Source organism: Saccostrea echinata, unplaced genomic scaffold (genome assembly GCF_033153115.1).
Source record: "Saccostrea echinata isolate AGI-Se365-2 ecotype Australia unplaced genomic scaffold, CSIRO_AGI_Sech_v1 ptg000044l, whole genome shotgun sequence".
Lineage (NCBI taxonomy): Eukaryota > Metazoa > Mollusca > Bivalvia > Ostreida > Ostreidae > Saccostrea > Saccostrea echinata.
The window spans coordinates 2,999,374-3,024,161 of NW_026889793.1; the positions used below are offsets into that span (position 1 = coordinate 2,999,374).

At 34.6% G+C, this 24,788-nt stretch overlaps 1 long non-coding RNA gene across 2 annotated transcripts; it reads right to left on the reverse strand.

Moving 5' to 3' along the window:
* Positions 1–5,280: 5,280 nt before the first annotated feature.
* LOC133201394 (uncharacterized) lies at positions 5,281–20,118 on the reverse strand. Of its 2 annotated transcripts, none has more exons than XR_009723081.1 (3): positions 20,006–20,118; positions 14,270–14,483; positions 5,281–5,318 (listed from the first exon to the last, which is right to left on the reverse strand). It is a non-coding gene; the product is annotated as an uncharacterized LOC133201394 (long non-coding RNA). The 2 variants fall into 2 exon arrangements; XR_009723082.1 differs by lacking the exon at positions 5,281–5,318 and adding an exon at positions 12,800–12,902.
* Between the last annotated feature and the right edge of the window lie 4,670 nt (positions 20,119–24,788).

Genomic DNA, 24,788 nt, shown 5'->3' on the forward strand with positions numbered 1-24,788 from the left:
TATACCCTCATCACCTGCATACAGGGTTTATATCTCTCAGTTGATTCGATATGCAAGAGCATGCTCTATGTATGAACAATTTGAGAAAAGAAGTAGGTTATTGACAAACAAGTTGATGAAACAAGAATATCATCAGTCTCGTTTAAAGTCATCATTACATAAGTTATATGGTCAATACAATGACCTTGTTGCTTGTCAGCAACTACAATCTATCATTAAAGAGGCTGGGGGGTTGTGGCCATTTTTAGACTATATTGATCTCCATTAGAAGAAGAGCTCCATATGAAGATATAGAAAATGATCAAATTTTAAAACTAAAATTTTTGAAATTTTTCTTTGCCAAATGATAGTTGACAGCTTAAGATATCATATCTAAAAAATTAAGTTAAATCTGGTAGTTAATTTGTTGACCCCCCAGCCTCCTTAAGTCAAGTGCTGATTGACGTTTTAAATCTAATTTTCAGGCTACTATTTACACACTGAATTGCCTACGGATTTTTCCAATTTTTCCCCCATCATGACAGGAAGCACACGGTGGGTGTGACCAGTCAGCAGGGGATGTTCACTCCTCCATGGCACCCGATCCCACCTCTGATGTTTTAGAGGTCCGTGTTTGTTCTGCTTCTGAATTGTACTGTTTGAACAAACTTTTGAGCTTTAATACTGTTCATTATCTCCCTATATTTCATAAACCTGCAAGTAGGACATGTTCAGTATACTGGTCTATTATAACTTTTTATTAGGATGCACTAATCAGCTCTCAAATTAAATACAATGTAATAAATACCAAAAATATCAGGAAAAAAACACAGTGGAAAAATCTTATAATAATACAAAGAAAGAAAAATGGATCTCTAATATACAGGCATCTGATCACTGCATGTCAGCATACTAAATGAAACACTGACTCTTTCCCTCAGAATAATTTTAAAGATTCCACTGTTTTTTTTCAGAATAAATTTGTACAATTAAGGAAGCTTCTTTTCTCAAAGGCATTGATGATTCATTTGTTTTCAATCATCCTAATTAAAACTAGATTTTATAAAATGAAATATGGAGACAACGAACAGTATTTAAGCTCAAAAGTCCATTCAAATAATGATTTGAGCAGTGCAATAATCTCTACCTCAAAAACATCCGAGGTGGGATCAGGTGCCATAGAGGAGTGAGTATCCACTGCCAACTGGTCACTCCCGCTGGCAAACTCCAGATGATTTTGCCACCTTCATCAAACCTTGGCCACTGTAGGTAACTTGATATGTGTCTTCACCTAACGTTAGTGATACAACTGCCTGTTTACTGCTTAGAGAAAAGTAACACTTAATAAACAAGAATCTGATATACCATGAAAAATTTTAAGAGCAGTAAGGAAACACTTAGAACATTACTTTCCAAGAAACATGCATTTAATACTACATGTACATAATCAATTAATAATTAGAGATGGAAATAAATAATATCCAAACATGAAACAAAGGTGTCAGACTCTGTGGTATCTTTTATTTCAAGCTCACTGGGGTATATATAGAGTTGACATATGAATAGAAGTAACTATTGTTAATTGATAATACATCATCGATATATCTCAATGTCGAGTTCAAGACCACAGCAAGTGTTTTCTTCTCATGTAAAAGATTTTGAATAAATTCTGCTTCATATGAATATAAACATAGGTAATCAAAGATTACGAAGCTCACCTCGACGAATGTTATCTACATGTAAGGCAAATTTCACATCATATTTTTTTTCTAGTTAGGGTACATCCCAAGATCAATATCCATGCAAGTTTGATTTAATTATAGACCTGCTAAAAAAACTTTTGACCTGTTTAGTAATCAAGAAAATTTTGGTCAGTTCCAACATCCAAAGCAAGTCTGAAAGTTTTCATCCTTAGATGCACCATCTATGCAAGTTTAATCATAATAGGCCATAATATTATATAGCTACTCCAAACAATTACCCTGGTCACTCATCTGGAAAATGTACGTCAGATTCAGAATCCAAGGCAAGTCTGGAAGTGTCCATCCCTAGATACATCATCCATGCTAATTTGGTTAAAATATGGCTAAAATTCACTCATGTGGAAAATCTAGGTCAGATCCAGCATTCGAAGCAGGTTGGTTAGTGTACATCCCTAGATGCATCATCCATGCAAGTTTGGTCAAGGTAGGGCTTATAGTTACTTGGGAATGAGACAACTCCTAAATCTAAACCTGGTCTCACATGTGGAAAATCTAGGTCAGATCCAGCATCCAAAGCAAGTGTGGTAGTGTCCATCCTTTGGATGCATCATCCATGCAAGTTTGGTCAGGGTAGGGCTTATAGTTACTTGGGAATGGACCTGCTCCTAAAACTTTAACCTGGTCACTCATCTGGAAAATCTAGGTCAGATCCAGCATCCGAAGCAAGTGTGGTAGTGTCCATCCCTAGATGCATCATCCATGCAAGTTTGGTCAAGGTAGGGCTTATACTTACTTGGGAATGGACCTGCTCCTAAAACTTTAACCTGGTCACTCATCCGGAAAATCCAGGTCAGATCCAGCATCCGAAGTAAGTGTGGCCATGTCCATCCCTAGATGCATCATCCATGCAAGTTTGGTCAAGGTAGGGCTTATACTTACTTGGGAATGGACTTGCTGCTAAAACATAAACCTGGTCACTCATCTGGAAAATCTAGGTCAGATCCAGCATCCAAAGCAAGTGTGGTAGTGTCCATCCCTAGATGCATCATTCATGCAAGTTTGGTCAAGGTAGGGCTTATAGTTACTTGGGAATGGACCTGCTCCTAAAACTTTAACCTGGTCACTCATCTGGAAAATCTAGATCAGATCCAGCATCCGAAGCAAGTGTGGTAGTGTCCATCCCTAGATGCATCATCCATGCAAGTTTGGTCAAGGTAGGGCTTATAGTTACTTGGGAATAGACCTGCTCCTAAAACTTTAACCTGGTCACTCATCTGGAAAATCTAGGTCAGATCCAGCATCCGAAGCAAGTGTGGTAGTGTCCATCCCTAGATGCATCATCCATGCAAGTTTGGTCTAGGTAGGGCTTATAATTACTTGGGAATGGACCTGCTCCTAAAACTTTAACCTGGTCACTCATCTGGAAAATCTAGGTCAGATCCAGCATCCGAAGCAAGTGTGGTAGTGTCCATCCCTAGATGCATCATCCATGCAAGTTTGGTCAAGGTAGGGCTTATAGTTAGTTAGGAATGGACCTGCTCCTAAAACTTTAACCTGGTCACTCATCCGAAAAATCTAGGTCAGATCCAGCATCCAAAGCAAGTGTGGTAGTTTCCATCCCTAGATGCATAATCCATGCAAGTTTGGTCAAGGTAGGGCTTATAGTTACTTGGGAATGGACCTGCTCCTAAAACTTTAACCTGGTCACTCATCTGGAAAATCTAGGTCAGATCCAGCATCCGAAGCAAGTGTGGTAGTGTCCATCCCTAGATGCATCATCCATGCAAGTTTGGTCTAGGTAGGGCTTATAGTTACTTGGGAATGGACCTGCTCCTAAAACTTTAACCTGGTCACTCATCTGGAAAATCTAGGTCAGATCCAGCATCCGAAGCAAGTGTGGTAGTGTCCATCCCTAGATGCATCATCCATGCAAGTTTGGTCTAGGTAGGGCTTATACTTACTTGGGAATGGACCTGCTCCTAAAACTTTAACCTGGTCACTCATCTGGAAAATCTAGGTCAGATCCAGCATCCGAAGCAAGTGTGGTAGTGTCCATCCCTAGATGCATCATCCATGCAAGTTTGGTCAAGGTAGGGCTTATAGTTACTTGGGAATGGACCTGCTCCTAAAACTTTAACCTGGTCACTCATCTGGAAAATCTAGATCAGATCCAGCATCCGAAGCAAGTGTGGTAGTGTCCATCCCTAGATGCATCATCCATGCAAGTTTGGTCAAGGTAGGGCTTATAGTTACTTGGGAATGGACCTGCTCCTAAAACTTTAACCTGGTCACTCATCTGGAAAATCTAGGTCAGATCCAGCATCCGAAGCAAGTGTGGTAGTGTCCATCCCTAGATGCATCATCCATGCAAGTTTGGTCTAGGTAGGGCTTATACTTACTTGGGAATGGACCTGCTCCTAAAACTTTAACCTGATCACTCATCTGGAAAATCTAGGTCAGATCCAGCATCCGAAGCAAGTGTGGCCATGTCCATCCCTAGATGCATCATCCATGCAAGTTTGGTCAAGGTATGGCTTATAGTTACTTGGGAATAGACCTGCTCCTAAAACTTTAACCTGGTCACTCATCTGGAAAATCTAGGTCAGATCCAGCATCCGAAGCAAGTGTGGTAGTGTCCATCCCTAGATGCATCATCCATGCAAGTTTGGTCTAGGTAGGGCTTATAGTTACTTGGGAATGGACCTGCTCCTAAAACTTTAACCTGGTCACTCATCTGGAAAATCTAGGTCAGATCCAGCATCCGAAGCAAGTTTGGTAGTGTCCATCCCTAGATGCATCATCCAAGCAAGTTTGGTCCAGGTAGGGCTTATAGTTACTTGGGAATGGGACTTGCTCCTAAAACTTTAACCTGGGACGCCGACGCTAACGCCGACGCCGACGCCGGGGGTATAGCATAAGCTCATCTCGACTTCGTCGAGGTGAGCTAAAAAGAGGTTTGCTAGCCTAATAACAGGTTGTAATTGGTACCCAATGGAAATTATGACAGATTGTTGGAAGACCTGATGTCCAAAAACTACATAGATTATTGTCATCAGAAACTCAAGCATCCAAGAACCTGTATTACTAAAGTATAGCTCAATATGATCATCAAAATCATCATTGCTTGACATTATATGCATGTATAATCTTTCTTTAATATTAAATACATTTTAAAAGGTCCTAAGCCATCATTCTGACATTTATTTATGCATGATTGTGTATACTATATCAACAACCTCTCCCACTTTCATGCTGATATGGCTACTTTTTTGTGTTTCTCTTGTTGGAGAGCTATAATCTCCAAACTTGTGTATTGAATATAACTTTTATCCTTTTCATATTGGTCTAGGTGAAAACAGGTAATACTACAGGGCACTTACCCAGAAGGATTACTTGATTTTGTTGATCATGTTGATTGTTGGTAGTTGCTAGCAGTTTCTTCTTTTACCATTTCACTGTGAAAAAAATGTGAAACTTTTTAGCATTGGTGATTTGCTCTTTTTTGTAACAAATCAATTAGACACAGTACCTTTATATAGTATGAATTATATTGCATGTACTTTCGATCAATCTATTTTAAAAACATCAGATTAATTACCAATAGGTTCTTGAATTTTTAGCTTCTGTTGAATTGGGCTGAAATTAAAAGTCTTAGAAAAGCTTTATTTTAAACAAGCATTTTTAGTATGTACAGTATTGTACTTGCATACTTAAATACCTACTTTAATTAAGATTAAACAAGCATTCTGAGAGTATTGCATTAGCAATACTAGTCCCCTATCTGGTTCCCACTAAAAATTGAATTGCCACAATTCCATCAAAAATCATTGATTCAGAAGCATAACAAAATGCAAACTTGAACTGTAACTCATCAAGATACACTTACATATCAAAACTCAGCTCAATATCTGCAAGCGTTTAGAAAAAAAAGTGTGGAAAACAAATGGGACAGACTGACAGAGGGACAGACAGACATAAGTTCTTATGAGAGTTCCACTGTGAGGTAACACTTGCGTATTTTCCAGTATTCTGGGGTTACTTTTGTATTGTGGGGCTAACCCCACAATAAATTGGTTTATTCATGTTTAATATGACAGTGCGAGGTTAAAAAAATAGACTTCACCCCACAAGAATTTTCAGACATAATATGGGATTTGTTTATAGTAACCCCATGCTAAAATTCACCCCACTCTGTAGTAAAAATATAAACATAAAATTGCAATGTGAAATAACGCACCCCACTATCGATTTAACTACTGAAAGTACAGTAACCCCATACTGTTATCTTTTACACAATTAATGTGTCTTTCAATTGTATGTCTGTACAGAAAGACCTTTGGACAGCTAGGCAGACAGATGGACAGACTCAGAGGAAACCTATAATTCCCTCTGGTTTCACCAGTAGGGGACTAATAAAAAAATGAGAAAAAGCCACTCTGTTAAGCTCTACTTTCATCTCCCATGGTGAGCAGCAGAAAAAGGTCTTGCGCTTGGATATGTTGTACTAAATTGTATCAATCTGTACATGCATAATCCGTTGGCTAATGAAAGAGGCAATGTAGTTGTAATGTAAACTTTTAAATGTAGTGGTAATGTGTACTTTTTTGCAGCGGTAATGAGTATGTAGCGGTAAATAATTACCATTTTGAAAATGTAGCGGTAATGATATTCACCTGGATAAAGAAATGGTCTACCTATTCCAATCACATTTTTTACAAGATAGGGCACTTATTATTTGCTGTACATATAATTGTTATCATTTTCACTGGACTCTCAAACCACTTTTTTGGGAATGGGGCCGGGCCGTAAAGATTGGGAAAATAAAGACCTTTTTGGAAATTTTGGGATAACCATTATACGTACTTTAAAATCATATATATTTGGTTTCCGGTCTTCACTATCAACTAAATTTGTTTTACAAAACAGAGGAATATGAATATCAAGTTAAGTTATTTTATTTCCAGCTATATTTTCTTTAATTTTTGGGAGAAATGACTATTGGGAAAATTAACACATTAATTGGGAAAAAGGGTCTTTTTTGAATTGGGAGTGGGGCCCTTGAACAGCCCCAATTATAGACAATTGGGAGGTCAATTTATAACCTTCATTCTTCATTTTTTTAAGCTTTGGGTGTGTGTTGATTACCACATATCAAACGCTTGTCATATGTCAATTGACTTATCTTTATGTTATTGTCAGAGAAATTTCAAGTCTGTTAAAATCTTAATGTTTAAATAACTTGTGCCCTGTAGGAAATAAGATTTTGTAGCAAATAATCTTTACAACCGAGCTGCAATTTTCCCCAAGTTATCAGGCTGAAAAAGGGGGTTCATATTTAAACCAATGCATATTATATTTGGCAAGATATGGTAAATGGTTGATTGTCACATTTCAGTTTGAAACATGTTACAAGTTTTATTTCAAAAAATGAAAATATTATCATGATTATTGAAAAAGTAAATACATATACTCAAAAACTATCTCCTAAGCGGTTAGTATGTAAATTGTAACTGGTTACAAAACCGGTTATGAAAATTTCAACTGTTTATGATCTTTCTCACTGAATAGTTAATAAACCAGTTAATCATTGCCATCCTTTTAAAGATACTTTGTGGCAAGTTTGATTTAAACTTGTCCAGCTGACCCAAGCCCTGGCTCATGCAGAAACATACAAAAACAGATAGAAATATGTTACCATGGTTACCTAGGTAATTTAGTTAACCTATATCAAAATCACCACATTTTCATATAAATAAGACTAAGTGCTTTTCAAGGGTCCAGATCAGCATTTAATCAGTATCAAAGTATCATGGTCTTTAGAGTTTTGTATATGCCTTTTGTCTTCAATGGTAACCTGTACTTATACATGTACTTAAATATGGCCATTGAGGAGACCACTTATAATTAGGCATAAAGTAGACCAGTGAGAAAAATTGAGTAAATTAACTCTTCATATCAAGTATATACTGTATACCATTCTAATGATCTTATTCACTGTATGCATCAATATCCTGTATTGTATTATACTGTATATCAAATTAGAACTTATTTATTGTGTTACAACTGAAGTGTTGCTGGACTGAAAGACATAAAGATGGACAATGTGAATCCTATAGAGCTTTATCATTCCATGCAGGCCCTAATTAACATTCAATCAGTGATAAAGTACCTTGCACTTAGATTTTTATATTTACCTTTGTCTGCTATAGCAACCTGTATTATACATATGCTATACTTAAATATGGCCATTGAGGAGACCACTTATAATTGGGCATAAAGTAGACCACTGAGAAAAATTGTTGATATCATATACAGTATATACAAATACACCATTCTACTGATCTCATTTACTGTATGCATCAATACCCTGTATAGTATTACACTGCATAAATTAAAACTTATTTATTGTGTCACAACTGAAGTGTTGCTGACTGAAAGACATAAAGATGGAGAATGTGAATCCTATATAGCTTTAACATTTCATGCAGGCCCTAATTAACATTCAATGAGTGATAAAGTACCTTGCACTTAGATTTTTATATTTACCTTTTGTCTGCTATAGCAACCTAGTTCTTATACTTAAATATGGCCATTAAGGAGACTGCTGATAATTGGGAATAAAGTAGACCACATAGAAAAAATGAATATACTTAATGGAAATTTTTTTATTGTACTCACTGTTGTTAGCAAGTACATTTATATGCATGTATTATAGATATATATACAATGGCGCCTTGTTTATCCAGACACCTCTGTCCCCAATGAAATCGTCCTGATAAATGAATTGTCCGGATAAGAGAATCACCTCTTAAAAACCCCTCTTCAAAGCATGTTTACATGCATATACCGGAAAAAAAAATTAATAATTTGGTTTATTGTTTTTAGTTTAAAAGAAGTAATTATTAATTAAAGAAAAGTATATTACAATGTAATTAACACGATAAAAACATAGGTAGTCAGAGATTACAGAGCTCACCTCAACGAATGCTGTCTTTAAGTAAGGCAAAGTCCCACTCTAAACTAATAATCTAGGAGTGTGCATCCCTTGCATCCCTAGATGCAACATTTATGCAATTTTGGTCTGTTAGGGCTTGCAGTTACAGTGAAACTTGTGTAATCTGGATGTTGTATAATCCAAAATCTTGCCTAATACGATGTTAACTTCAAGTCCTTTTCAAATAAATTCATTTGTTTAAAATGTTGTCTAATCCGGAATGTTGTCTAATCCGGCTGATTTCTTTGGAACGAGTGGTGTCCGGATTAGACAAGTTTTACTGTACTTGGGAATAGACTTATCTGAAAACTTAAAACTAGTCACTCATCCGGAAAATGTAAGTCAAATCCAGCATCCGAAGCAAGTTTTGAGATTGTCCGTCCCTTGATGCATCATCCATGCAAGTTTGGTTCAGATAGGCCTTATAGTTACTTGGAAATGAGATCTGCTCCAAAAACTTTAACCTGGTTACTCATCCAGAAAATGTAGGTCAGATCCAGCATCCGAAGCAAGTCCAGTAGTGTGCATCCTTAGATGTATCATCCATGCAAGTTTAGTCAATATAGGGCTTATAGTTACTTGGAAATGACATCTGCTCCAAAAACTTTAACCTGGTCACTCATCCCAAAAATTTAGGTGAGATCCAGCATCTGAAGCATGTCCAGTAGTGTGCATCCTTAGATGTATCATCCATGCAAGTTTGGTCAATATAGGGCTTATAGTTACTTGGAAATGACATCTGCTCCAAAACCCTTAACCTGGTCACTCATCCAGAAAATATAGGTCAGATCCAGCATCTGAAGCAACTCCAGTTAGGGGTGCAACGATACACTAACCCCACGATACGATACGTATCACGGTATTCAGTTCACGATATGATACGTATCACGATACATAACAAGGTTAAAAAGTCTTTCAAGTTTGTCATCATATATTTTTTAAACTTGACAGGGTTATACAAAATGTTCATATATTTTTTTTTAATAATAATTAAAATAAAATTTTGTTAACTTGAAGTGGATTGTTAGGTAGATAGATCTATGAGTTGTGTCAACATTCTAAACCAATGATGAACATTTACAGGGAACTACGGGGACCTTTCCTAATAATCTTCCTTTTAAATTGGAATGAAAAAGGAAGACATTCATTCTTTTATTCCTTTTATTTACGTAGAAAACCAGTTGTCATATTTCTCGTGTTAATACGTTTTAGTCAACAAGACAGCGAATTTTCATCGAAATACACACGTGATGGAATATCGTGTATTACCAAAGAAAACTTTTAGATCTAAAGGGTTAATCATTTGTCTAAACATCTATAACTTATAATCACATTAAGTCCTTCTCCATGTTAAATTTGAGGTCTGTAAGATGCTGGAGATGAGTTTAACTGCCGTAAATGCGTTATCTGCGACCTCGCGTTTTGCGCGGAAGCCATTTTGAAATAGTAAACAAGGAAATAAAACGGACAAAACGGATAATTCTGGACCGTTGAACCGAACCGCGATATCAGTTTAGCGTATCGTGAATTGAACCGTGGAAAAATATACCGCGATATACCGTCAAACGGTTTATCGTTGCACCCTTAACTCCAGTAGTGTGCATCCTTAGATGTACCATCCTTGCAAGTTTGGTCAAAATAGGGTTTATAGTTACTTTGAAATGAGATCTACTCCAAAAACTTTAACCTAGTCACTCATCCGGAAAATGTAGGTCAGATCCAGCATCCGAAGCAAGTTCAGTAGTGTGCATCCTTAGATGTATCATCCATGCAAGTTTGGTCAATATAGGGCTTATAGTTACTTGGAAATGAGATCTGCTCCAAAAACTTTAACCTGCTCCAAAAACATTAACCTGGTCATTCTTTAGCTGAAATTGCAGCATCTGAAACCTTGACTGGTACAATAAAACACAATAGAAGCATCCTCCATGCATCTCTGACTAATATAGGCCATAGAAGTACTTGAAAAGAAAACTGCTCCAAAAACCTTAACCTGGGACACCGACTCCGATGGTATTACATAAGCTCCCCCAACTTCATTGAGGTGAGCTAAAAATGTATAGGCAATTTTATGCCGAGACCTCCCTTTTTAACACAGAGAATTTTATTCGCCTTCTCTTTGGCATGTGACTTCATGGGCTGAGCAAATTTTGATCTACAACAGTTTTATTTTACCATATTTTATAATTATTGAAGCTCATAAAATATAATAGCATCATCGTTGAAAATGTTCAAATATAAACTAACCCCATATATTCATTACTGTACAGGACTACTAATAGGAACTGAACCAGGTGAAAGCTAACTCACTGGCAATCAGTGAAAGTATTGTAATTATTAACATTCAACATGATTACAAGCTATCTTAATGTCAGATTATCGATATTTTTTTCTACAAACTTTAAGTTTTAATTTTGATTAAAAAAAAAAATAGAGAGACATTTCTTCAATTATGTACCTTTTTAAACTGTCCTGTGAAAAAAATCATTTCAAATACATTAACATTTTTATAGTAATGGAAAATCATATTTTAAACTAATGCAGTCAACATGATCAAGGTCATTATGAGATCGCTCATTTTATTGTTCATTTTTATTTTTAACTCTCCAAAATTCTTATGAATTTACAGATGTATATACGGTAAGCAATATGATTTTGAACTCTTTCTTATTTAATTAATGCACAGTGTACTGGTGTAAGCTTAATTCTTTGAGCTTCATAATAGACGTGTAATTTAATTGGGGTAAATACACACTAATTCTAGACTATTGTTTGTAGATCACAGGTACCGCCTTAAAAACTGACTGCATGGCCAATGCTTTTACAACAATTAACACTAATGCAAGAGGAGTGTGAAAAAGTTGTTTCTTGAAAAATTACCGTCCGCATAAACGAGTCATTTTTCAATGAACTATTACGTTTTGTAGTAGAAATCGACCGTCCAGATGCGGAACACGAATTTCTGGATTAATGAGACAGAATAACATGTAAAAAATCTATTCCCAAAAAATATCGTCCGGAGGTGAAGTGTTCGGATAAACATGGTGCCACTGTATATACCATTAATGACTATGACCATATTGTCAAAGAAAAACAATCAATTAAAGCTGAACACGACTCGAAAATAGGCATACACCATATTCGATTATATTATCTACTATATCAGCACCGGGGTATACTCTTCGCATTTGTTACACCTGACTGCTTTATTGTCACAGGTATCGGAGTGGAATGGTGACACGTGCTCATGCTGGTTATCTTGCATTGCCTTTGTTTATTTATTTTATTGCAGTTAAGTGTACTTGTGTATATAGAGGATATTGAATGTTTTGTAGATGAATATGGAATTTATTTCACGAGTGGGACAGGATTTTTTTTATATTTTCACGAGTGCGAAGCACGAGTGAAAATATCAAAAAATCCTGTCTCATGAGTGAAATAAATTCCATATTCATCTATAAAACACTGAATTTCCTGTTTATTACATTTTCTTTGATTTTCCCTTTGCCTCTGTCTTTTCTTAACACAGTGTCATAGGCTTGACGTCATAGTTGAGCGGTTGAGACGTCATAGCTTAGCAGTTGTGCGATTGAAAACATTACGTACATAGCATGGATTTTAGCATCATATTTGGGAAGAAATTTGCAGTTTTAGCTCTATCAAGATTTCTATCTTATGACAGGCCAGAAATTATTTTTTACTTACTTTGATATCCTTTCACACTGTGAGAGAATATCATTTTGGTATCCTTTCACACTGTGAGAGAATATCACTTTTATTCAATAAATAAATCACAGTATTTCACTTTTGAAAATGTAATAAGTTTGTATACTGCACTGACCTGTGCAACTGTTGTAAGTTTCATTGGCGTCTTTCTCTCCTGCCGTGAAAGAAGTACACAGTAATTTTTTGTTGCTACCAAGAGCTATGTAGCATACGTCAGTCTGTCGACACAGCCAGGTGACAACAGATTACACTGAACAGTGACTAAGTGAGTTGCTTATATAGGGACCCTATGATACAGCTTGAATAAAGGAATATTGCGGAAAAATTCCTTTTACACAGTGTGTTCAGCTTTAAAATCACTAAATTTAAAGCAAACTAATGGATTGCATACCTTTTCCCATAATTCACTTCAAATTCCAATCCTACTCATCATGTACGGCTACTTCAGAATCTCACATACGTATATACATTCTTTGACTTTTCTATAGGAACATTATTTCCTACAATGTACAATCACATTTTAAAACATTCAAATATTACTTCAAATTGGACATAATTGGTAGTTCAGAAGCTAGAAAGCTCACTCAGTAGTTGGATTGATTGTTTAATTGTATGTCGTTTTACATCCTGTTTAAGAATTTTTCACTAAAATAGAGACGTCAAAATATTATGGTCAACAATCTTTTCAACATTTTTTTCTAAAGAGATTTCAGGCTGTCTATACTGCAATTGTCAATCTACATTACCACCCATTGTGGTATACTGATCCCGATTTGTTTTCATAGGATTTAAGTTTTAGTTTGTGTGATAACTGGATATCAAAGAGATTCAAAGTAGAGTGTCATGAGCTCATCAATGCTAATTACATGTATCAAAACACTACTTCTAGAAAATCAAAAGTTTAAGTTAAATTGACGATTCAAAGTATTTTTTGAAAAGTAAAACAAAGGTCAAGGTCAAGTGAACTGTAATGCTTATTTATTACTCAGTAACTGGTATTTTTCATTATAATTTATAACAAATTGTGCACATGCTAAATAGCATAGACTTACCTCTTTTAAATTATCAAAAATATGCTGAATATCAGCACTTTAAACTTTTTTTTATAAGTAGGTCAAAGGTAAGTTTAAGGGTCACAAGATTGGCAACCATGGTATTTAAAAAAAGTCATAGTGCCAAGCAAAATATTAACCAAATATCAAAAACAATTAAACCTCTTACAATTTTCGAGATTTAAGGTGTGACAGATGGACAGACAGACAGATGCCAGGTAAAGTGATCCCTAGGGGTTGCACTGCTGTGCAGTCGACTCACAAAAAATGTTCTTATTTATCATTGGAATGACTAGTAAACACCAAGCTGAACCTAACCTGCATAAGTGAGCCAGTACAGAGCAACAGTGAGTGAAGTGTGACCAATTGATTGAGTGTTGTTTTGTGTCCCATTCAAGAATTATTTCACTCATAAAGAGTGAAGGGTTAAATAACTACAATAAAATGTAAGGAGGTAAGTCTGCCTCACCATAAACTGGTTCTGATTGGCCCTATTTTTAACCTTCATACCCATCTCGACTGGGAAATCCATTTCCTCCTCACACCCCACACCCCCCAAGTCATGACTCCATAAGCAGCCAAAGGCTGTACTGGGCAACTAGTTCATTAGCTAGGGCTATCAGGAATTCAAAGTCACTGAAGTTCTTTTGGTTTTTATGATACTATCAGACTATCAGTCTATCACTGAGTATCTGCATGCTTTAAAAGTTAGTATTTACCCCTGATTTGCTTTAATTAATTAAAGCTTTTGTGTCTATTTTCTGCTAACAATTTATGTACAGTTTATAACTAATAAAGCAGCAAATATACCTTACCCCATTTTGCAGATTCTCTTCATCCAAGTAATTGATGTACATTGTACTTAATCTCTTCATCTGTTCATCTGGATCCTTTCACTGCATTCAGACAGTAACTGTTATATATGGAATATATTTCCTTGTCAAAGCTGTCACTTTTTTGGCACATTGCTAAGTTTGCATCTTTATCAGCATTATTTATGAATGAAATGACAAATTCCATCAGACACACCTGCAAAAATGAAAACAAAATCTATCAATTTACATATATAATCATGTCCATATTCTCTTGACTTCATTACTATACAATTGAACTGTTTTATACTGCACTGCAAATATAAAGGGCTGGGATAATACACTTTCTTCTACTATTCTATATCTAATAAACTATATTAGGTATCACAATATTTATGCTACAATACAGATCACAATATTTTAATCGGTTATAAATTTTTCATTTTATATTAAAATGAGACAAAGTTAAAATGACACCATGCAAAGTCTCTAAAAATTTACAATTTTAGCCATGTATATCTGTTGTGCAAGGGTGTATCTGTCAGTATTTCCAAAATTTATCAAGCATGACATGTAAATTGATACAAATATTTTGATTTCAGCTTTTCTTTTTCATGAAGTTCAACTTAAATATTCTTTGATAAATTTTCAAACCAAAATAAAATCAAAAACTTTTAATTACTTCATTTTATTTGCTTGGAAAATAATTATTTTTTTCTTTTGTATTTATAATGAGTTTCAACATTTAAACATGTTAAACATATAAATGCAAATATACATGTAGTCTAATTTTTAAACCAAAAGATGCACATATTACATGTAAGCTTTTGAGAAATGTATCCCAAAAAAAAAAAAAAACAAACTAAAACTTCATTTTGTGTATCGATATATAAAATGTACTCCTTCTGCAACACAATCTATTGATGCTTCAATCAGACAGAAATAAGAGATTTTAAACCGATTTTGTAATCTTGAAACATCTTCCTGTCCCTGCTGTTTTCTTGTACTGAAATCACATTATCCTTTTAAATCATCAAGTATAACTGTGTAGGACATTTCAATTTGAATCAACAGATTATTCAGAACATTTGGATACCTAAGTTTTTTTTATTTAATGCAAGAACAAAGAAGGAATTAACTAAAGCTACAATGGTCAATCAAAGTCGGGCATATATATCTTTGTGTTTTCAATTCATCACCTTTCTGTTATTGACCTATAAATAGCTTCTTTGTCTTACCGTACTTCACTATTTTGATAGTGCCATATACATACTGTATCCACAAATCACTTATGGCATCCATTTGGATAACAGTTGAAATGCAGTACTGATTAGAATGTAGCTAATTTTTAAGCTATGGATGTTGCAATAAGGCCATCATTAAAAATATCTTTGTTTCCCCTAACCCGACCCAAAAATCTCAAGTTGGGTAGGTAGGTAGGCAAATAATTTTTTTTGGACAGCATCTTTGAAAATACATTCTTAAAATTAAATGGAATGATACCTTTATAAATAAGTTAAGTACAAAAGAAAGCGATTTGTAAAGAGCTAGAATACCATACAAATGCTGTTAAGACTAACATTTAAGGTAAATTAATTCACGACTATTATAATATTCAATCGAACTTGTGAAATATCTCATACCAGAGTAAATTTGTTGAAATTGAATACATCTGTTTAAAAGATTCTTGGGTACACAAAGACCGGACATCCGAGTATTTATTTCATACCTACTATCAGCTTCCAGTGCTTGCACATACAATGTACTTTTTCAAGGGCTTCGAATTGTGCATTGGTTCTAGAACATTTCGTTTTGGAGTCTCGATTTAAGGAGCTAATTCTAAGTTGTAGGTTCAATCCTAATGCGGGACTTTGAGACCGTTCTTCGAATGAGACCATAAAAACTTACATGTAAACTGTAGGTCCAGTGTTGCAGTAGATACTGGCACGAAAAAGATCCCTCACTGCTCAATGGCCTAAAGTGCCGCATACAAGTCTAAATTTGGAGCCTTTGATCACCAGACAAATGTTTAAATAAATGTTGGTGTCCCGATAATTATCAAAGGAATTCAAATCAAAGAAACAACCAATCTTCAAGGGCCTTATTAAAGACAGATACACGGACATCTCATGAAGCTTGTATCATAATTTCAAATCTATTTGGAAAAAGTAAGTTGACCATATCTAATTGAGACAATCCATATCTAAAAATGATAAAATGTCATACACAATGTCAAAGTCATGAAGTTTAACCCATGAATGAAAGGCAGGAAGAAAAGACGTTTGAATTCTATTCATTAGGATGCAATATGCAGACTTTTTTACAACTCTTACGGTCCCATATACATCATAATACATGTAGTAAACATAGAAATATTGATAAACTGTTTATAAGATCGAAACTCAAATAAAATGCAGTGAAATTGATTGTTTTGTTTACAAGGTGGGCCCTTTGTCTGCTCATGAGGGGTATCATGAGGAGGGCCTATGGACCTAAGCATGCTCTCTATGTACTTAATTTCAAGACAGGTTTTAACATGCTTAATTAAAAGGTTATTGTATATTTTATTTTATAAACAAAGTGTTTCAAGAGTATAGGATTCTTATATGCTAAAGGCATAAGGTTGATACGTCGTTGTTCTTATAAAACATGAACTAACCCTCGGTGATCGAGACATGTTGTGGGCGCCATTTTGTTTCCAACAAACGCTTGAAAATCACAGAACAAAATCAGTCGTTCTGATAAAAACGGATTTTGATGGAATTCTATTTTATAAAAGATGATAAACATAAAAAAAATATTGGAATAATCTTATGAAAAAAACTTTCCAGTCGGTGCTTTTTAATTGGATCGGTCGCGTTAGGGGAAACAAAGGTATTTTTTATTTTGGCCTAAGCACTCTTTAATTGAAGGGAAGACAATAGCTTATTTGTCTTTATTGATCCATTTATAATTTTATAATAATTTTCCATGTTTACCAGAAGGAATTAATGACCCTTTGAAAAAAAAAAAGGAATTACGAAAAGTATTATGTTCATGTGTACTCAGTAGAAACTGCTAGTTTCAAACAAGTTATACATGTATACATGTATTAGCTAATCAGTGAAAATCTATGTTTGGTTTACTTCAGTTTACATGCCTGTGTGTGTGCATTATATTGGGATCAGTGCTTGTAGGTGCACTCAATGTTATAAAGTTATTCATAATTTGAAAATTATGGTCTCTTTTTTATTGTCGGTATATAAACCATTATTTTTTGGTTTTACAAAAAAAAAATAATAATAATATGAATTTATATTTTCTTTTTAAAAGAGATGATGCAAATTATATAATTTCAATTTTAATTTTGTTCGATCAGTTTAGGATCAGTTTAGCATGTTTGTTTTCAGCTTATGACTTCTGACTAAATCAAGTATTACAGTGGCCTAGATAGAACATTCTATCATTAAAATGACATTGTCCTCAGGCGTGGATCCAGGAATTGAAGTTAGGGGGGCGCAGAAAGTAGGCAGGGGGTTTGGGGGCCGCCTTGAGGCCCCCAGTGGGTCCAGGGCGAAGCCCTGGTGGGGGCCCAGGGGGCGAAGCCCCCGGAAGCTCCTAGATTCTAGACATTTTGTAGGGTAAAAATGAGGTCTACCAAGTAGACATTTTTACATTTTCTTGACGAAACTATGATTTACGCTAACTTTGACAGTTTTAGGGGGGCGCGCGCCGGATGTGCCCCCCCTTAAATCCGCCACTGGTCCTACGGACCCAGTTTAACGATAGAATTCGTTCTGTGTATTGGCAATGTAGCGAAATAAGCACGTTCGATAACTCGAACTGACTGCATTTTCTATGAACAATCCAGAGAGTTCCGAATGTCAACATGGTGTAAATTTGAAGCGAGGAAAAAAGGTTGAGAAAATGAGTTGAATTTTTGTATTTAATATATGGATTATTTTTTAGGTTAAAAGGCATATACAATCTCAAAAAGGTTTGTTATGATTAATTTGATAGTTATTTTCAGTGCAACTTTTTTTGTATTCTTCAAAATCATTTCGGAGCGGATCCTCTCCAATTTGCTACATTGCAAGTATACCATATGGGACATATTCTAACTGTGGTCTGTGAGGGCTTGTCCCGAGACATAGTTAGATTGTTCTATCTAGCAATAACCCTACACATATATCTTGTAAGTCGAACACATGTATTTCACAAATTCAATAAATAATTCATAAAAAAAGAAATCTTGTAAAAAGGTATTCCATAGAAAAAAATTATCCAGAAAACGTTGTAGCACAACAAATTCTGACATATACTCGAACAAAACTTAAGTATGAAAAATAATCAGATTAATGTGGGTCAAAATCACACCACTGACCACCTACCCTAAGGCCACAATTAAAATATTGTTTGTTTGGCGTTGCTGACTTAGTCTTTATATGTTTGGGTTGGTAGGTAGGGAAAATATTTTTTTTAATTTAAATTTCAGAAATGGTACATGTTGTTAGTACATGTATCCGAACGTCATGGGTTTCCGAAAGTTTAACAAAAACCACAGTCCGAATTGATTCCCAGTTTTGTCATTGATTTTCAAACCCTATTAGTTTTAAACCTTTAATATACATGGTATTAAAAATCACTGACATTAAATTAGTGTAAAGTTGTTATTTTGTGCACGAATCCAAGCATGGCAGCTAGATTCATCTAGCAAATCGGACAGGACATTGTACCATGAGATTTCTATTTCGTACTGGTATATCATATTCATCAGTTTACTTTTAAAACCACATAACCACAGAGAGTCATGCCATCAACTTCTGTTATATCGTGTTTACATTTTACCGCTTTCGGCAGCCATGCTTGGATTCGTGATACGCATTTCTTCAACATCACATAGACGCTTATAAATGAAAACTGATCAATCAAGCATTTACATAATTCTTTCTCATTCTGTATATATTACGCAAACGTACAAACACGTACAAACGTACAAACACTTAAATCCGGATGAATATAAAGAAATAAAAATTATGATTAGTATCTGTTGAAAAAATTCTTTGGACCGCACTGATTTATGTGAGTCGGCCGGCAACACCAAACAAAGCTAATTTTATTTTTGGCTTAATCAACTGTTATCAACAAAAAAAAAAAATTATATATTTATATGTCTACCTACTTCTAAAATTACATGTTTTCAAAGATCTTACAAAATTATTTTTACAGTATGTCTCTTCAAATATTTGTTTTCCTGCTTAATACTACTGATCATGCTGATCAGACGATAATGGGTGGGTGATTTTTAGATAGTATGCCCTCATAAACTTTTAGTCCCAGACCTATGAACACCATGTTTTTTAGCACAACATACAAAGAACTATGTAGAAACCTATGATCTACAGCAACGTAATCTTCATAATGCTAGCTCACATATCATAAGGAATATGACTAGCTGCTCTCATGGCGCAGTGGTTAGAGTGTTTGCTTTAGAGTCACAGAGAAAGGAGTTGATCCTAACATCACAGGTTCGAATCCCACTGCAGGATGTGGAGACCGGTGTTCAGTAGGGACCGTATAAACTGAGGTCCCATGATGTAGTAGGTGCTGGCACGAACAAAATTCCTCACTGCTCAATTAAGGGTCTTGAGTACAGAGTATTGGTTCTCAATTGCTGGCTTTTCAATATGAGTGAAAAGTTATCGAAAGGAACATTATAGAAGCAAATAAATATTACTATAAATAATTCTCTTTTCTTACCATTATGGATGTTGTACATGTCCCTTTCGATAATGAAAAAATCTTTTTCTGTCAGCTTCTCATGTCCTAACACGCTTTTTTCTTGCTGATCTTCTCTCCAACATACTGGAGAAGGTATTCTCGCATGTTATGTGGTACCGAACACACTATAATAAAAATAAATGCATAAATGCAAACAAGTCAACAAAATCTAATTCATTCAGAGATCTTAATTGGTTTTATACACGTCTCTGTTATAAATCTCACCCTAGGCAGTTAAAAATTTTCTCAGAAATCTGGTCAGAATTTAAAATATATAATTTCAAATAAAAAATTCATGGGAAAATATATGGCATATAAATAGCCATTGTACAAAATGTAGGAAAGTTTAGAAATGGAAACTGTAAAAACATACCATGCTGATCATACTTAACAATGTATTAACTAACCCGATCAAAATTAAACTGAACCCGACCATAACTTTCTAATGTAGAAATACAAGTAATACATGTAGACTCTGCATAACAATTTTATTAAAATAAAAAAAATGATTGTTATATGGTTTTATAACTAAATTGAAATTTTAAGCAAGTTAATTTCTCCATGGCAACTGCATAAGTTAAACAGTATTTTTTTTATTATATGCAAAAAAAAAATGTTTAAATTGATCAGGATCTGTTTCATATGAATCAATAACAATTAATGAATCAAATAATAAGCTTGACAACAAGCAATTTCTCTTCGGGTCTCTTTTATTATTGAAATTCAACTTCTTTTTGAAATTATGATTATCTTGTTTTATTTCTTTTTCAAAATGAAACACTTAATGGTTTTATAAATAAATGAAACATTTAAAAAATCAATAAATACAGGCCCGTAGGAAACAATTTCAGTTTGGGGGGAGGGGAGCACAGCCATACATTTTCTAGGGGGGGGGGGCACTAACAGCCAAAAATTCCTTGAAAAGCTATTTTAAAAAAAGTCATCAGGCGTTTTTATTGCGGGGGCACAAGCATATATTAGCAATGTGTTCTATAGTATTCTATATATCGGCAAAATTATTGGGGGCCACCCCCCCCCCCCGGTTCCTATGGCCATGAAATAAAGTTTTACATGATTGTTAGGTAATAAAGTCATTAATGCAATAAATTCTGAAAAGTAATTCAACTAGTTAAGGTAATTTTTACTTATGTGTACACTGATTTACTAGTACTTTCATAATTATAAATATATTTTCCCATAAAATTAGAACAAATTCATAATAAAGGAAATCATTTGCCTTAATGGGTAAGCAAGGAGTGGGAGGCTGATGCAAACCTAATATAACACTTGAATTTTGGCTTAATTTTTATAGTTATAGGAATATTTTTGTCATTAAACAGAAAGTTAAACTGTAAGTATGGGTACAAAAATGTGCATTGTCAAAAATGCTTTTTTTTTGACATTTGCAACAAAATTAAATTAATAGATAAGATTTATCATCAACTTTTCTGCCCCCTTTTCAACCAAATTTCTATCCATAAGAAAATGATGTGTAGCCTACAGCCTTTAAATTTTGCCTATATGGAATATACACCACTGAATATTTCCACCCACCCTGGACCCAAACCCCACTTTTAACCTGATTAAAAATATTAATCTGGTCCCTTTGAATTTTTTAGCAGTTTGTAGCCCCTAATTCCTCTTTATTTTTTAAAGATATTTCAAAATTGTTGCTATATTGGGCTTGTCCAAATCAACTTTATGCTTTATGTACAAGAAATCTAAGAGGGATGCTGTCAGATACATAAATTTGTATGTAGTACTACATATATATATGCATGTATCCGCTGCCATAGACATTAGAGATGTGATATTTGATTTGAACATATTTTATTGTTTAGTATTACAACAAAAGGATCGGACACAAGTTCTTAACACTCAGAACGTCCTCTCCTTTATAACTATTAATTACACAAAATAATGTTCAAAAATTAAACTACACTGGAACCAAAGGTCAAAATGATTATCAGCTTACATTGGTTATGCATGTTCAAAATTGATTTGATGTAGTATGTACAAATGGAATCTAAATATATTAATTCAAAAACGACAAGATCTCTTAATAAACAATTGCACATTCAAAAATAAACTTTCATTTTCAGAAATGCTAATCGAATCAGAGATGTGGTATCGTGGTTGGAGGGGGGGGGGGGCTGCTCCCCTCCCCCAATTAATCTTTTACTATTAAAATTGTTCAGGAAAGGCTGGTTGGATTAGGCTGTTAGGCTGTGAAAAAAGTTGGAACCTAGCAACACCTTACTCCCATTTCCAACCCAACCCTACCCCACGTATAATAGAGAATTAGAGTTAGTATTTCAGGTAAATTATCGAATATTTAATTTATCTCTGCCCCCCCCCCCCTTTTCAAGAACGATACCACCAGCCTAATATTATGCTATTCGTGTATTTATGAATAAGCACACATTACAATTATTTTGTTCAAGTAATCAATTGTTAATTGAAATCACGCTGTTAAACTACAATTCGAATTTCCTCCATGCTAATAAGTATACGTAAGTATACGTAAATACCAGATGTTAAACGCAAGATATTGGGTGTATATAAATATATAGTCAATGTATCATGAATAAGTATTTAAAAAATCGTAATTTGTTATTACTTACCAAAATTTTGTCTGACTCCTATTTCTCCTAAGTTCGTTGAGGATACCGAGGACTTCCGAAAATTTTCGGAAGGCATTGCGCACGAAAACCTCGAAGTTGATGAACACGAAACTCTAAAGCTCATTTTCTCGTAAAAAGTTTTATTCTATTTAGCAAATTGTACATAACCAAAATTAGTGGGAGAACAATATCTAAAACTAAATACTAGGAGAAATAAGACATATATAGCAGATCTTATTTAATTTTGCAAGTTTTAGCCGGTCTACATAATGGCGATATATAATAATACCAATATATACGTTGCTTGAAATTTAAATTTAAAAATTTCTAAAATCAGAATTTTTTGGCATATTTTTGGTATTTAAGGGACAGAAATATACTAAACTAAAATTAACTATTGTCATTCTATTATCAAAAAGCCATTAATTTTCTGTTCAGAGAGGGTCAAAATGTTAAGGCGACCGGTTTTGGTCTGCTTATTCTTTTGGGGTACTTAATGCCAATATATAAATATGAGCGGTCTCCTAAATGGCACAACCATATATATATATATATATATATATATATATATATATATATATATATATATATATATATATATATATTAAACTAAGTAAATGAACAACTGTGTATACATTTAAATTGTAGAGCTTCTTAAGATGTACTAAAAGCGCCAAAGCTTTACGGAAAGTGGATCAGACAAGAACATTTTTTACTGCTAGTAATCAAGAATTTCTTTAACCATGAGGCCAGGAAATTCACAATTTTGAAATACGAACTTTGTTTATTATAACCATGCACTTTATCACTAAAAAACAAGGGGTAGATTTTCGAAGAATTTATGTAATTTTACTATTTAATCAAAAGAGCTTCACCTTTATACCAGAACACCTTTCCCAGGTGCTACGAAATTCACAATTTTGTCCATGAAAACCATGCAATTACTCTGTTTGTTAAGACTACCTGTAATTAATTCTAGATTTAACGTGGACTATAAACTTTAAAATATATGAGGGAGGGAGAGAAAAAAATAAAGAGAATTTTCAAACAAGAATTGTGCTCGCTCTGTGATCGGGAGGTCGTGAGTTCGAATCTCGGCCTCGACTGACTTAAGTCGATAATAAATGGGTAGCAACTGTTTCTTTGCCACGGGATCTGCACTTTGAAGTGAAAGTTGCGGGTCTTTTGGATGAGACCTTAAAAACCGAGGTCCCGTGTCACGGCAGGCGTTGGCACGATAAAGATCCTTCACTGCTCAATGGCCCTAAGTGCCGAGTAAAGGTAAAAATTTGAAGCCCTTCACCTGTATATGGTGACGTCTCTATATGAGTGAAAAATTCTCGAATGGGGCATAAAACAATATACAATCAATCAAACAAGAATTAAAATACTGTCAGTACGATTTCGTGTATTATGCAAGGCTATTGTTTAATGATCATTTTCAGGAAAACTGTCAAATTAAATGATAGCTCAAATGTACCTCACAAAGGACCTTATACTGTTTATCCCTACAGAATGTAGTTTCTAGCTGCCAAAAAAGCAAACTGGAATAGAAAGTTTAAAATGCCAATTTGTTTTTAAAAGTTCCAAATTCTCCAATACATATGTCCACATGTGACGTTAAACAGGGAATTTATTTAGGATTCCCTAAATTTATAAGGTTTGAGAAGAAGCTTCTTACGGAATTTCTGGATTTTCTCAATATAATGAATATAACTTTACCCTTACACCAGAACTCCTGACCCAGGGGTCAGTAATTTTTTTAATAAAGGACGAAGCACCCTCATGGTCATAAACTTTTTTTCTACTTAATACCCCGGAGTAGAGATGTTCAAAGAATTAATGCCTTTTCACTTTGTGATCAATGGCGACGAACCCTGTCTCCAAAATTCATGAACAGAAATTCACAATATTTGTAGAGACACCATTGCTCATCATAACGATATACTTAGATTGTATTTTAAATACCCAGGAGTAGACGAGGAATTTCAGAGTTCATGCACTTTCTCTACATCACAAATAGAGTCTCACCCTAACACCAGAACCTCTGACTGAGGGGCCATGAATTTCATAATTTTTGAAGAAGCACATTCTCGCATCAAATCTGCACTTATCATTTGCTTATCTGCTAAATACCC